The sequence below is a fragment of the Delphinapterus leucas genome, chromosome X, assembly GCF_059928025.1.
Source record: "Delphinapterus leucas isolate spDelLeu-1000000601 "Yukka" chromosome X, BTC_Dleu_Yukka2, whole genome shotgun sequence".
Classification (NCBI taxonomy): Eukaryota; Metazoa; Chordata; class Mammalia; order Artiodactyla; family Monodontidae; genus Delphinapterus; species Delphinapterus leucas.
The window spans coordinates 9,573,177-9,589,903 of record NC_143150.1 but is presented as its reverse complement, the minus strand read 5'-3'; the positions used below and the strand labels follow the sequence as shown (position 1 = coordinate 9,589,903).

At 38.5% G+C, this 16,727-nt stretch overlaps 1 pseudogene; it reads right to left on the bottom strand.

Moving 5' to 3' along the window:
* Positions 1 to 1,455: 1,455 nt before the first annotated feature.
* Positions 1,456 to 12,888, bottom strand: LOC111164565 (heat shock-related 70 kDa protein 2-like; annotated as a pseudogene).
* Positions 12,889 to 16,727: the final 3,839 nt, after the last annotated feature.

The following is a 16,727-nucleotide window of genomic DNA, read 5'->3' as shown; positions in this document are numbered from 1 at the left end:
CCTCATCCTCAAGTCCATTCTCTATGTCTGCCTCTTTATTCCTGTCCTGCCCCTAGGTTCTTCAGAACCATTTTTTTTTTTTAGATTCCATATATATGTGTTAGCATATGGTATTTGTTTTTCTCTTTCTGACTTACTTTACTCTGTATGACAGACTCTAGGTCCATCCACCTCACTACAAATAACTCAATTTCGTTTCTTTTTATGGCTGAGTAATATTCCATTGTATATATGTGCCACATATGATGTCTTCTTTCATGGTATGTCCCCTCTTCTCAAAGGCACTTCACTTTTCAGAAGGCCTCCTTGGTACCTCCTGATGGAATTTGTTCTCAACTTATAGGAAGTGACAAGGGCTCAATACTCTTTATTAACTAGGAGCTCAGTGAACACAATGTTTATAATGTAAAACCAACAATGATATTGACACAGTTGTCCTCCTTCTCTGGCTTTCCTGAAGCCAGTGTTAAGGCAACTTTCCATCTCAGAAGTCGGTCCATCAAGTGTATGGGGAAGAGACTAAGTGGGGAGGTCAGGCAGCCCCAAAACGCAAGCAGGCCATTGTGAGTCACAATGACAATAATCCACGTCACGCTGAATCCCATGTAATTCTACAGAGTTGGCCTGAATGCTGAAAACAACAATTCTTCTCCCTTAGGTCTCGACCTACCCTTAAGAACGACAGTAAAACTATGGTACCATAACTGTGATACACAAAGAAATATTTCTTTTCTAAAACTCACAAATACTATAAGATTCAGTGATAAGTTGTGATTCCAACCAGTTTCATGGAAATTGCGTTGAGTTTATGAAGGGTGAGAAACAGATCTCACCAGTGGGTTATGAAGCCCTTTTGAAGAAATACACAGAAAATGTGACTACAAGTAGTAAACTCTGTTGTAGTACACAGATGAGTAGGGCACAGTGTTTATACAAGTTTACAGTCACAATATTTGCTCATAAGTGGTCATTGTTATTAAAGTGGTGAGACTGTGATATGGTAATACAACCTCTTCCTTACTACCAAAGTTAACTGTTTAAATATTTTATAAGTGCTAACTCCCAAACTAGTCACCAGACACAAACTGCAGGTGTGAAAATATGTGATGAAGTTCATAACCCACAAGATGTAGAAGCATTAACATTAAAATGTTGAATAAACTTACAAATATTGATCATTAAGTTTTGAATCTGTCCTTTTTCAAACATACACACTGATGCTGCAAACTAAGCATGAAATATTGAAACTGTATAAATGACTGTGGAGACCAGGAAAGTTTCTCCAAAGAATGACTGTTAGCCCACTTCCCTGATACTAACCCGAGGCTCGGCTGAGCTGGAGAAGCCCCAGCGGCCAGATCCCACTGCGGAGTGAAGCCCGCTTACGCTCACACTCAGCTTTGGTTACATTTGAGGCAGTTTAACAGTTCCTGGCACTTTCCAGGAACCTTCCTTTTATCTTCTTGACTGAAATGGAGTCATATGCCCGCATATGCCACTGAAGGTGCAGAATTCTGCGGTGCTTCTGGCCGCTACCCGATCTTTATTGACTTCCCCTTCTACTCCATCATTTTCTGCTTCTTTTACAATCTGGTCAGTATCATCTTTACTGAAACAGCCTTCGTCATTAGTAATGTGCATTTTGTTCTTCCTGCCAGCATTTTTGTCTGCAGCAGGTACCCTGAGGATGGTATTGGTGACCCTGTCAAAGGTCACCTGGATGTCAGGAACACCACAGTAAGCTAGAGGATCCCAGAAAGTACGAACTTGCCGAGCAGTTTCTTTTCGTTAAAGCCCTTTCTCCCTCATACACTTTTGCTAAGACAGTGGTCTTGTTGTCAAAGTAAGCTGGGAACATCTGGGTCTGCTTTGGAGGTATTGAGGTGTTTCTCTTGATAAGGGATGTCACATCCTCCCTGCTGTCTCAGTGCCTGTTGGGAAATGGGTAACATCAACGAGCTTCTCTGCACATACCCTGATTTGTTGCCTGTGAGAAGAGCTGCCTGTGCAGCTGCGCCACACACCGTGGCCTCATCATGGTGGGTGGTCTTGTTGAGCTCCTCTCCATTCAAGACATCTTTCAGCAATTTCTGGAACTTTGGGATACAAGTGGAATCACCCACTAGCACAATTCCATGAACCTGGCTCTTGTCAAGTTGGACATCCTTCAGAGATTTCTGTACGTGCTTCAAGGTACCACAGAGGAGATAAGCACTGAGCTGCTCAAAGTGGGCTCAGGAAATGGAAGGGTAGAAATCCACACCCTTATAGAACCAGTCAATTTCAAACCCGGGGTGAGCAAAGAAGTTCAAAATACATGTTGCCTTCTTACACGCAGCCTCGGTGTGGCACATTGCCTGCTTGTTGGAGGCTGTATGCTTCTTGCGCTTGCATTTGAAGTCATCAACCAGGTGATTCACCATACAGTTATCAAAAATTTCCCCAGCCAGATGTGTGTCACCAGCTGTGGATTTTCCTTCAAAGATGCCATCCTGGATGTTTAGGATAGATACATCAAAGGTGCCATTACCTAAGTCAAAGATCAGCACGTTTCTCTTTTTTAAAGCTTCAGGTGTTTGGGGATTTTTTTTTTTTTTTAAATCCAAGCCTTGGAGTATGGTGCTGCAATAAATAAGTTCATTAATGATTCCCAGGATATTAAGATCAGTGATGATCCCTGCATCCTTGGTGGCCTGACACTGTGAATCATTTAAGTAGGTCGGAACAGTAATTACTGCATTTCTACTTTTTTCCCCCTAAATAGGCTTCAGCAAGTTCTTTCATCTTGCTTAGAACCATGAAAGAGATCTCCTCTAGGGGAAAAAATATTATTTCCTTTATATTGTACAATTACTTTGGGCTTTCCCTTTCCACAAATCACTTGGAAAGGCCAGTGCTTCCTTCTGACTGAACTGCGGCATCATCAAACTTGCATCCAATCAGCTTCTTGGCATCAAAGATGGTACAGGTGAGGTTCATTGCCTCTTGATTCTTAGCAACCTCATCTATGAGGTGTTCACTTTGTGAGAGCGACTTGGACTGGTACATTTGCCATGGTGATTGGCAATGATCTCTACTTTTCCATGCTGGAAGACCCCTACTCGTGAATAAGCGGTACCCAGTTCAATACCAAAGGGAGACGTCTTGAGTAAAGAAAGAGAAGGGGGTAAGTGAGGCTGAAATAGTTTAAAAGAAATCAGTGTCAACTATAGCCTCTTGCAATGAATCTCTACATGAGACCTATATCCTCTATTTTCTCCAGCACCTCCTGTTTGCTGTATTGTGGTCCCTATGTGGGTCAAACTCAAATATAAATGCATTCAGTTTTATAATTCATTCAGATGGTAATGTGTTCCACTTGTCTTCTATTGTTTGCAGCCTTCCCCTGCATTTGTCAATAGATGCCCGATTACAAGATGACCACCAGAATTCTGAGGATGATATCAAGCCATCAATGGCAACCAACAAGGCTTCAAAAGCCCTTGGAGCCATTTTGGTGTCTCTTGTGCCCAAATTTAATTTGTTTCTAGGTCCAGTCAATTTTTCCTCCTTGCATGTGTCCTGTCCCACTGCCACCACTCTGGTTCACATTTTTATTACTTCATATCTAGATTATCACAGTAGCATTACCACTAGTGTTTCTCCTTTCTCTGATTTCATGACTTATGCATCACCATCATTCATCCGTCCATCTCTCCATTCAATAAACATCAATTATGTAACTGCCATTTGCTAAGCACTGTGTTAGATACTGAAAGTAAAGGGAGAAATTAAATACGGCTGCTATCCTCTAGGAACACCATCACGCTGACCTTTTAAAATTATGCCTTTAATCACACTAACCCTTGCTTAAAAACTTGTTCCCTATCACCTACCAAATACAATAAATAAAATAAAACACATCCAACTAACCTTTCCAGCTAGTATGGCTTATGGAATCAGACAGACACAGATTCAAGTCCTGACTGTGCCATCTGCAGCTTTGTTAGTTTATTAATGATTAGGCATGCTTTTTAACCACTCTGCTCCTCACTTTCCTTACCTTTAAAGTATACCTCCCATCTTGGCATAGAGTAGGTGCTCATTAAAAGTTCTTCTGGCGTTTCTTGTCTTTAAATAACCGGCAACCCTAAAACACAGATTCATAAAGAATCAGAATATAATGGATTCTAGATATAATCAAATAAAGGTCTCTAATTAGACATCTGGGGAAACTGAGGTGCAAGCTGGGAAGCGACTGGCCCTTGGTGACACAGGGATTTGGTGGCAGATGGAGATCTGGTAGCTGGTCCTCATGACTCCCCATCAAAGCACTAAATGGAAGCAGCCAGGAAACTTGAGGGCAGGAAGGCAAGGGCCACTCCCAACCAGAAGAATATTTCACTTGATGATCCAGATCGCAAATATGTAGCAACATTCTCAGTTTACAGGGAAAAGCTATTTTTATTTTTCTCCAAACGGCAATGTAGAAGTTGGTGATAAATCTGAAAAATGGCAAGCACAGCAAATACTTAACTCTAGGACATTAAGGTAAGTCATAGAGCAGTGTCTTCAGTGGAGGGAAAGATGGATCTGAGATTGTAGGCAGGATGAGAGCGGAGGGACATGGAACTAGAGAAGGTTAATCCTGGGCTGGTCTTCAGAAACCACTGGGTCTAAGCCATCGGGATGACGGGTAAGAAAACTGAGACCCAGAGAGGTCAAGGCATGGCCCTAGATTGCACAGATACTTATAGACGGAACTGGGATACCTGACTTTTTAAAATCTTGCGATTGCTTCATTTGATTACACTGGCTACTCAGGCAGAAATATCTGCATCACTTAGCATTTGCTGACTACCTCCTATGTGCAGATCACTGATCAGTTGATGAGAAAAGTTGCTAAGTTATACCGGGGCTGAACACAGGTAGAGAGTAGAGGGAAGGAAAGCCGGTGAGTTGTCCATGTAGGCAGCCCCTCTAGCTGCACCGGCAGAATACGTGAATGTCTGCAGTCACAGCCAGCCTAGGCAGGATGACTCCCAAAGAGGTTATTACAGCGTCATTTAAAATTAAAATTTAATAAGTTATATTCAACACGAGTTGAAAACTTTCATAAATTTAATGAATCATCTAATTAAATATTGTATATGCAACAGTATGGAGCAGACTGAAAGAAAACCTTAAGAGTTATTTTTATGCTTAAATGCAATTAGTGAGTAATGTTTTAAAAACAAAACCCTTTTGAATTGGATAAAGCTTTTTTTCTAAAGCAGAAAATGTTTATTTCATAAACCATCCCTTGTTTTCAGGAATTACATGTTTATTTTTTACTTTCAAGGCTAAGTAGTCAGCTAAACTACAGTTTATACCAGCCACCATGTTGTCAGTCCAGACTCAGCGGAGCCCGATATCCTGCAGAATGATTACATGGCAATGTTGTCAAGAATTGTGTTGGGTTATGACGCCAAAGTAATCCCATGTTACTGGGCCGGGGGTGGGTGGGGGGAGGGACTACATTTTCTTAATCAGGACATGACAACTAGTTTCATTTATAATCTTTCCTTAATTTGCTTTCCTTATGCTATATTGGGTGGTAAATATATTAGTCTGTATTTATTAGTTTATATTTATATTATAAAAATATAAGTGTGGTAAATATTTAGTCTCTTTGGGCAGCTGTTAGTGAAATATCTCCTAAGTTAATATGTCAGCTAGCTTTCAGCCCAATATTCAACCTAAAGTGGAAAAGCTCAATTTGAAATCTGACAAGTAAGTTGCTACACAAGTTTGGAAGTCTCTAAGCCACAGCAGCCTGGGTTGGGAATACTGCTCTCCAGTCCTCTTTCTTGAGAGCCTTCTACTTCCTCTGGAACTTGGGAGATCCCTAGAGGATTAAACCCCACCTTCCCAAGCGGCATGCTAACTGTGGAACAAATCATCTCCTTCATAGCCCCCACTGCCTGAGAGCGTTTAGTTCAAATGAAAGATTTTCAGACTTCCAAAGGGCAGAAATGGTGAGTGAAAGCCATGAACTATAAGGAATGTTTTATTTCTTCAGCTGGCTGACGTGCACACAGGTAGTCACTGTATTATTCCTTTCGCCAGTTGGGTATTTCTTAACTAACAGATCCATCTCTTTGAGGTTCATGGATATAGCCGGTTCTCTAAAAAATCATAATTACCATAAGTATTGCATTGGGTAATGTAAGAAATCCATGCAACAAAAACAGATTATTTGTATGCCTTCATCCGGGACCTGTCATTACTCCCTATACTGCCAAGAGTGAATTCTCTCGTGAGACCCACAGGAATTTGCTAATAAATAAGGTTGGATCACCCCCCTCCCGGGGCTAGTCTGGGGCTACAACCCTATAGCATTCATTTCCTGACATTACTTAGTATATACCAGCTGGTCAAGGGTTAACTTTGCTTTTCTTCCAATTTCACTATTCCTCAGTCCTTTATGCAATCCCCCAGCAGCTGTGTTATCCCTAATATAAAAATGATGATTTAGCCTTAGGGATAAAAATCAGGTTAAAGATAATAAATTGCTTCGGAAGATGAGAATAACGGCCTGAAATATATTACAGAAAATTACTGCACCCATTCTGAGTCCGAGGAAGAAAATCAGTTGACTCTTCTCTCCCCTTCCCAGAGCAAAATGTGGCTCTGGAAAAGCTAAGGAATGAAACAGAGGGAGATAATTCATCCAGCTTGATCTAACCAGAAATAGGAAAGGAACCATAGGAGAAAGTCTGATTTGTGAGAACTGTCAGTAAAGAATGTCACGAGGTTCCAAGAAACCTGCAGGTGTTGCTCCTAAGTCAAATATATGTCAGCTTTTTATGTCTATAATAATGTCATGAATTAAAATGTATTTATGCATATAGATGGTGCATTTGGTTACAACTCAAAAGTGGAATAATACCCCATTGCTTCACATTAATGACTACTCAGGACTGAGAATTCTGAAGCATTATTCTCTAGCATTTGCACAAGGGTTAGGATATGGGAATATCTAAAGCGGTTATGTTGCACTACCCAGCCTCACACATGTATATCTATCCGACTTGCAGAGAGACTTTGCAGGTTCCAAAGACTAAGGCACACATGTCAGTTAATAAAAGTAAAATGTGATGAAATATTTCAAAGTACTTTGGAAATGTAAATTGCTATGGAAATGCAATATATTATTGTTGCTCTTAATTATAATTTCAGAAGCATCAAGCATACATTTATATACATATATGCACTTATATACATATATGCACATACACACATGTATATGAATATACATATACGTGTGATTAGTCTTAGACACAAACTAAACTGTTAATATATAAAAGAGTGGTCATTGAAAAACTATACTAGAAGTGCAGTATAGCCTGTAAGAGCAGAGAAGAAAATGGGATCAGGCAGGGCACATCAAAGGCTTTAACTGTAGTGTTTTATTTCTTCAGCTGGGTGGTATGTACACAGGTCAGCACTGTATTATTCCTTTCCCTTAAGTTTGGTATTCGTAAGTAATAGATAATATTATTTCAAAGACAAAGAATGCTCTATTCTAAACCTGCATGGGTATTTGCAAGAGAGAAAAAAATTAAAAGGAAAATATCTGTAACTGCTGTTCAGCTACAGAAGAGGATACAAACACACACTTTCACACAAGCACACCTACACATGTGTGTGCGCACGCACACACACACACACACACACACACACCCTGCCACGTGGTGTAATGGGATCAGAAAAATTGAAATTCTGGCTTTGGCTCCACCACATCTGAGAGGCCTGAGCTTATACAAGTCACTTAACTTTGCTGAGGTCCAGCTGACTCGCCCGAAGATGGGATTTTTAATCTGTAGACAGGGCCACTGTGAAAATTATTAATATCATAATGAATATAATCATTAATATACAGACAAGAGCACTCTGCCAAGTGAAACACCATTATATCAGAGCACGTGCTGAAGTGGGGATGCAGGCCCTTTGTGCCCATCCAGTCACTGCACCGAACACTCACCTGGAGCCCCAAATCAAAGGAGAAGCTGCCTATGTACACACAGAAGTGAAAGGAAAGTCATATTTGATGTGGTCTTGAGGCAGGAGATAGATGGGGCCCAGGCTGAGCAGCTGGAGTCTGTCCCCTGTGGACAGATATTCCAAGGCGAAGATAATAGTGGGGGCAGAGAGGGAAGCCTGACGTGGGGCTCAGAACCTTTACTCCAGTGGGTGGACTTCTGTGGTATAAGTGTTCTCCAGTCTGTGAGTCACCCACCCAGCGGTTATGGGATTTGATTTTACTGTGATTGCACCCCTCCTACCGTCTCATTGTGGCTTCTCCATTGTCTTTGGATGTGGGGTATGTTTTTTGGTGAGTTCCAGTGTCTTCCTGTAGGTGACCGTTCAGCAGTTAGTTGTGATTCTGGTGTTCTCGCAAGAGGGAGTGAGAGCACGTCCTTCTACTCCGCTATCTTGAACCAATTTCCTCTACTGGATTTAAATGAACACTGAAGAACACTCGTACTGGAAAGATTGGAAGGAAATATAACAAAATGTTAACCATGGTTAACTCTGAATTATAATATATATTATACGGAAGAAAAACTAATTTTCCTTCTACCATTCTAGGTTCTTGGCTGAGACAACCCCTGTAATAAAGACAGATTAACAAGAGAAAAAGAAACAGAAGTTTAATAACATGTATCTCTCCTTACACATGGGAGAAACCCAGGAAAAGTTCAAGCCTTCTCCATTGATAAGACTTTCTAGAATTTCAGAGTCACCCTCTTCTTCCTAGTAGAGAGGGACACACCCTTACAAATGGAGATTTCCCTTATAAATGGAAGATTCCCTTACCAAAGGGTAACCGCTACTACTGATTTTCAGACCTTTTCCTAAATCTGCTGGTTCTTAAAAAATAATCTGCTCAAAATAATCCTTATGCCAAAGAGGCATATTTTGGATTGGGGGTGACATATTCTGCTCCCCTTCAAGGGAATTTTTTGATTTTGCTTCCTTCATGTTTCTGTCTTCCAAATTTTCTACTGTGAAAATATATTACTATCAAAATCATAAAAATTAAGTATCATTTAAAATACCAATGAAAAATGCTACCAATTACAAAAGCCTTTAAAATTACAAATCATTAATATGAAAAAACATCTTAAAATTTGTCACATAAAACTTACAAAATAAGAAAGAAACACTTTTGGTATGCCAACATTGGCTTTTATCCTGAACCAACCGCTGTTTGTGTGTGTGTGTGTGTGTGTGTGTGTTTAACTAAAAGAAGAGCCTAAAAAATATTAACTAAAAAGTTAATTTTAAAAACTTTGAAAACTGAGAAAATTAAGGATGTTAACATCATAGATTTCCAAGGTAAGTCCAACAAGCAGTATCAGAAAGGGCATCTTAAAATCTGTCTTCTTAAAACTTAGAAAAATAAAGAAACACTGACTTTTGATATATCAACTTTAGCTTTTATCCTGAACTAATCACTTCCTGAACCAATCAGTGTTGTCAAAATCCTAAAGTTAGATGAAGAATTGCTGAAATAGACCAGTATGGATTTTGTAGGTTGTGATACACTTAAAAATTGTTAAAACTCTGGAAGCTGGGAGAAATGTGGGCACATTAATAACTTCATAGTTTGCAAGGTTAGCCCAAGTTGCAATTTCATGACCAAGTTTTCTCACAACTAGACATGAACTCACTAAAGGAACACATTAGAGAACTCTCTAATTACTTACTGATCACTAATAAACAAACTTTTAGGTCAACAAGCAAATGTCTTCTTCCAAAGGCATTACAAAGTACTCTTCTCTATTACCTATATTCTCTCTCATGCTCTTAATGTTGATATCTTTAAGAATCTCCAAAAGATCTTAACATTTATGAGGAAGCTAAGGTTTTCAGGATAATAAGAAATTCTTATCATTTCACATAAATGTCAAGTTGGATAAGGACCCAACTTGTTGGTTTACCCCGTTTATCATAATAAATTTAATATCACTTCCAGCAGTGAGGCACAGTACTGCATCCACAATACGATAGGTAACTGGAATTCCTCTGCTCCTTAAATTAGTAAGCAAGTTACAGTGCATATCAATCACGCATAATGAGTCTGAAGCATGGCTTGATTATATTTCATTTGCATAAGAATTTTCTGTAATTTTTTAAAACTGATCATTTTTAATTCAGAATAGATTTAAATGCCACACAACTGCTGCTCTCCTCCTGAAATGCTAAGCCATCTTCTTACATAATACAAAAATGCTAATCAATTTTTTTAATGCAGATCCTAGCTTGTTAATGAGTTTTCACCTTTTACATGCTGTCAAATCTCATTACACTGTCACCTTTCTAGGGTTCACAATTGGAGTACACATTTATATGGTTCATTTCTAATTGCTACATTATTTCATTGCATTTACAAGGGAAACATCTTTTAAATAATCCTTGGATTGTCCAATTTTAAGGATAATTTGCTCTCTTTGCATTCTGTAGTTTGTAAAACTCCTACCATTAATTTATGGAAATACTGATTCAAACATTCTCTGATAAGCCAAAAAAGTCTGAAGACTAAAAATGAAACAAACAGGAACCAACAGATAAATGTAGATCCAGAAGTTAATTACAATGAGATAAAATGTACAAATAAAAATAGCTTATTAAATATAATAATTTAGAAACATGGAATTCATTTGGGAATTATTATTTTAAAATAACTATTCATAAGATATTCAGAGGCTAAGCATTTTCTTGAATTTCATATATATTTCTTACAGTAGTCAAAGATCTTGAAAGATTTTGCTGGGGAGGAGGAAGAAATTTCCCTCTACTCTTCTAGGTTCTTCTGGCTGGTCTAAGAATTAAATTGACATGAGACAGATTAATAAGAAAATCAAAGTTTAACAACATGTATACTTGGGAGAGACCCAGGAGAGCTGAGTAGCTCGCCAAAATGGCCCAAGCCACCGCCTTAAATACCACCTCCAGCTAAAGACAAAAGAAGAAGTTGCGGGTGAGGGAGCCAGTTATGAGAGGTGACCAGGAAAAGCACAGTAAACAAGGGTAAGGTTGTTGTGCAGATTTAAGTCCATGCCTTCTCCACTGATAAATTTCCAGAGATTTAGTCATTTTCTTCTTGGTATAGAGAGGAAAACACCCTTACGAACAGAGATTTCCCTTGTAAATAAATGTAAATGTTTCTTTCAAAAGGGTGACTCCTACTTGGTTTTCAAAGTTTTTCCCTTGTCTGCTGTTTCTTAGAACTTAACCAGGTTAAAATAATTAATATCCCAAAGAGACATACTTTGGGGTGCCAAATTCTGCTCCCCTACAATCTCCATGTGAATTGCATTGAAATCTTTTAATAGAACACTTTCAAGAGTGCATCTTAGAAACCAAGACAAGGGGTGAGACAAGTGACTCGTTTTTAAAACACACTATATACTGGCAATAACTTTCTAAAAATGTTTAATAGGAAAGGAAAAAAGAATAGGTTATATGGGAGAAGCAAGTACTTGGTAGGAAAAAAATGAATTTAACTTGCTAAGTCAACTCTTAGATGCAAGTCCCTAAGCAATGCCAAGCATCAACCCACTGGCTAGAGGTAACGGTTCCTGATAGATTTCATTACTACACATTGAATGTTCTATTCTTTGCAAGGAATATATATATATATATATATATATATATTCTCCACCAAGGTAAATTTCTTTCCCTCTAAAGAAACTGTGAAATTTCCATGGAGAAAAATCTGCATGGTAAAAGGATTTACAGAATCATCCTGAGGCATTTTTCCCATCCGTAAATTCCAAGTTTAGTTGGCACCAAGAATACACATTTGTTTAGGGGAAAAAAAAATTCTCTTGTTCACTTCAAGTGCACAACTAATTCCTAAAACCTATTGATTCACTTTTATTCATTCATCATATACAGCTTCTAAAAACAGAATATGTAATATTCTTTGAAAAGGAGCTTATATAAAATTTTAATAAGCTGTTCCACATTTCAAAAATCACAAGATTACTGTCATTTCCTAGACAAGACATTTATCCTTAGTTCAAGATCCAAAATCACTTGTTTAATTTAGCACATGCAGCAAAGACAAACCAGCTCTGTTGCCTTCCCTAAAGAGCAATGTTGCTTGCCATTAAAATAGAATTTAAATAAATGACCATTGAGGCATTCGTTTGATAGTGGGGTTATAGGTGATTTTCAACAATAAGCCTGCTGAAAATCTGGAAAACAAACTAAACAGGAAAATTTTAAAAGCAATGACAAATAAAGACTTCACCCAACAGTAAACTAGTGCAAAGCATGGGGAAGGCAACAGACCAGACAACGAAAATGGAGTTTCTGGAGCCCTTAGGCGCTCAAGGGAAGGGCCCTCCCCTAGTGACAGTAGACCTGTGGCATCCAAAGTAACTCTATGTTGGAAGAGTGCTTCCCATTTCAGGACAGCAAGTGATGAGGCCATACGGACCATTACAAAGTAAAAGCCTCTTCTCCTCCAGATTAGCCAAAATAGCACTAACAAAATCCAACCTCGAGGTAAAGGTAAAGAAAAGACAAGGGGCTCTGAAAGCCCAAATCGCGAGATCTAGAGGTTAGCCGAATAAATTATAAATTCAATTTCAGAGTAGAGGAAACAAATGGTTAAACACTCCCCTGTATCGCAAAGGTAAAATCACTAAACTCCAGGGCAGTGGTCAATTTCACCCCCTCTGCCTTGCCTCTCCCATTCCATTCTGAATGTTCTAGAGCCTGTGCAGCGTCCTGCCCCACTGCCTCTCTGACCTGACTCCGGGAAGTTTGACATCTGGCCCCGCTCTCGGCTCCAGGCTCTGGGGGTCCTGGCTCCGGGGTCCCAGCTCTCGGCCTTGGACCCCTACTCATGTCACCACGTGGCAGGTGCGCACCAGCCGCTCGTAGATTCCTGTGTTCTGCCAGTGTCAGTATCTGTGCCTGCGCTGTTTCCCAAATCTGCCTCAGTCCCGCCTTCCATTCTCCCACGTGGCTCATATGCTCACAACTCAGCCAACTCTAAAAAATGTTATGATTTGTGTATTTTCTCATTCTCATTTTTCATGTTTCATTTCGTCGAACTTCTCATTCTTTTATGTTTGTCCCATTTTTCTTCCATTGTAGTTTCTCATTCTTGCACCTGTTCTTTTATTATCTGGCACTATTTTCTCACTGCCAGGCTTCTTACTTTACTTCATCTTCTACTCATTTCCTCATTTTTACCCCCATAAATGTCCTTGTCCTTTATTTCACTTTCCTCTCATGTTTAATCTCATATTTTCAGCATATTCTCTACATTTGTATTATTCTCTCACATTTTTTTATTCTCAAATTTCATTTCAGTGTCTCATCTTTTCCATATTAAACTTCTTCTCCTATTCCTTCATTTTCACATATTATCTTTTGCCCTTTCTCATGTTTATAAATTTCTATTTTCTCAAAGTCTTGATTTTTCACTCCCTCTTACTTTCTACAGTATCACAGATTATACTTTATTCCTTTATTTATTTTCTATTTTCTCCTTCCTTGCTTTATGTTCCTTTACTAACTTTCATTCTCTCCCTATTTTTACTCACATTCTCTCCCATATTCTTTTCCATCACTTTTCCCTCACATACATTTTCACAGTTTTCTCTGCCACACTTCTCCCTCTCATTTTTAAAAATCACTATTAAGTCTAACAGAGTTAAGTAAGAAAAGGTTTCCTCTAGTGCTCAGATACCTGCTGGTAGGTGAACTTACCAGTTAGTGATCCATGCAGGTGAATGGTGAAACCAAGGCTGTGCAAGTCCAGATGAAATGAGGGTGAAGACTAGCCCATCTAGGGACAATAACTATGTTTTATACTAGGGTGTGGCCTAGCAAGAGCCTCTCATTAGTTGTCCACAATCACACCACTCAGTTACAGAAATTTCTGGAAACACCGAGGGGCCAAGGAAGTCTCACTTCAAAGTTCTTAACCAATCCTTCTTTAGGCACATTGTTTCCTCACAGGACAGACTAATCTCACTGAGGCTTGTCATTATCCGATTATAGGACAGTTATTAGCCCCAACTCTTTCCCTGTACATCCAGTTGAAAAATCCAGACAGATGGGAAAATAGAAATATCCTGCTTGGGGATGGGAAATAATTGCAAGCATCTTTTAAGCCACGGGAGTAACTAAGGTAGAAAGAAAAGTTTAAAACAGAGCCCTTAGATACATATAATTCAAATTACAAGAACCAGGTGAGGGGAAAAGAATGAGCAAACAGATCCTGAAAAAATAAGCTAAAGGATCTCATGAGAAGAATGTTTCAGAAGTATCACCGTTTTAGATATAATAAAGAGAACATAGGGTTTAGACTCAATTCTATGTTTGACCACAAGGAAGACAAAATATTCAAAGCAGGGTTTGAGTGAGGTCAAAGAATAGAGGCCACAAAAAGCGAAATTCAAATAGAGGAATAGACCCGGCACAGCTTCATCTTTATGCTTAATTGTATGAATCAGCTAAGTGTAACTGGGAAGATGAGTCTGCCTGTCCAGTGTCAAACAGGAACAAGCCTGGACTTAGCGAAGGAGAAACTTTATTCAAAAAGACTGTTACAATAAGGAGAAGACTCCAACCTCAGGATCTGCAAGTGCCTCAAAATCAAACAGAGAAAGGCTTTTCTTACATGTGAAGGGGGAAGCAGGGCTAGCAGGAACTCTGTGGGAGAGAGGGGCACGTGGTGGGAGTGAGCAGCTTGGTAAAATCAGAGCTCTTCAACAGGAAGTGTTTCTCTGTGTGGTCAACCGGTTCTCCATTCTTGGAATGAACTGTTAAGGGGGATATTATGCACCTTGGAGCTTGCTTAAGCTTCAGGTGACCCAAATGTCAGGGGCCTGTGAGGAGGACAGAAGCCTGACTAAAGTTTTGTCAAGCCAAGTCAGAGGGTAAATAATGGACAGTGGGGGGGGGGGACTTGGTCACCAGTAAGTTAACAGTCCTACCTGGAAGTCTCTACTGGCAAACCAGTTGTGAGCAGAGTACTTAGGCGAACCACTCCATTTTCAACATTTATTTCTATTTCAGTCAACAAATATTTTTGGAACCTATTCTCTAGCAAAGCTGTGTCTTATTTGTTTTTCTGTTCCAGTCACCTATGGAAATTGAGATTAAGGTACCCAATAAAATACACAAATGGAAACAGCATTAATGATTAGAAAGGCCAAATCTGTTACACTGCAGATGACAAAAAGGAGGCCTAGAACTGAACTGTAGGTAATCGTAATCCTCAAACACACACACACAAGCACACACACACACATACACTCACGCTCACATACACATTTGATTATACCTCTGAAAAACTATCTTGGTCACTGAGAATGGATCTCCATTTGATGAAGAAAAGCATTTTGGCCTGGCTGTATAGTTATATTTAATTTAACTTTGCTTACACATTTTATTTGAATTATTTCCGAAAATGTAAAGTCAATCTTTCTATCTTGGGACATATATACCCACAAGAAAAAATATATTACTCTTTTTTCCCAGTACAGAAAATTACATTAGAGAAAGTCCAGGAAAATAGCAGGAGAACAGTAAATCATGCTGAGATCAGAGTTGTTTTGGGTTTTAATTAGTCATAATATAACACAATCAAAGAATAATTTGCTGTTACGATCATTTTAACAAGATAGTTTTTCATAATGAATAGTGCTCAATAATAACCTAAGGTGAATATGCTCAGATGAATTTGTTTTGCTATTAATATTTATCCAAGGATACTGCAGAATTCACATTTTCCACATCTGCAACCTGAAGTGAACAGAAAGGAGTAGCAGGCAAGATAAGATGATGAATTAGGTAGAAAACAATCAAATCTAAAAGGAGACATTAGCTGTGATTAAACATATTATTTGCCATGCCTATTTCAGTGAAAAACAAGAATTCCGGAAACTGTAACATCTATTTATAACATGAAATATGGGAAAAGGTATGATAAAAGTAATATGTCATTGAAACCTGCCACTAGTGTGGTCTCTTGCCTGTTTATTTTTTATTTGCTTTACATTTTCATACCCTTAGAAACCATTTATTTCTAGAGCTTCTAGTGATATTATACTACATTATACATATGGTGATCTAGATGTCAGGATTGAATGAATATAAAATAGCTATTCCAAAGGTGTATGATTATGGCAAAAAGCAAACTCATCTCCTTATAGCAAAGAGCAATTGCCTAGAGATAAGATAACATTGCTAGCTACGGACAATAAATAATAAGATAGAAATCACAATGGAATAATAAAATGCACCATTTTAACCATCAAACATGTATTACCCTTAATGGGTGCCATATGTTGTGGATTTACAACTATACTTTTCATAACTACATTTTAAAAATAAGGAATGTGTTTCAGACTTGTAAGGGAGATGTCATGTTGTATTTTCACTCTAATGCCCCCTCCTACCACCACTACTATAACTTAACAAGGTTAAACCAGAAAAGTATACACTTTCCCTTTGATTAAAGACCTTTTGGCAAATAGATAAATACATACATATATTTGTACACACACACGCACACATATATATACATACACACACATAGATTTAGTTTAAAAAGGCAAACAGCAATTTTATGTACACAAATCAATTTAATATTTTTAAGTGATTTAACCATTTAAAAAATCCAGAATAAGGTTAAAAATCTTTTTTTTTTTAAATATAGCTACCACCGT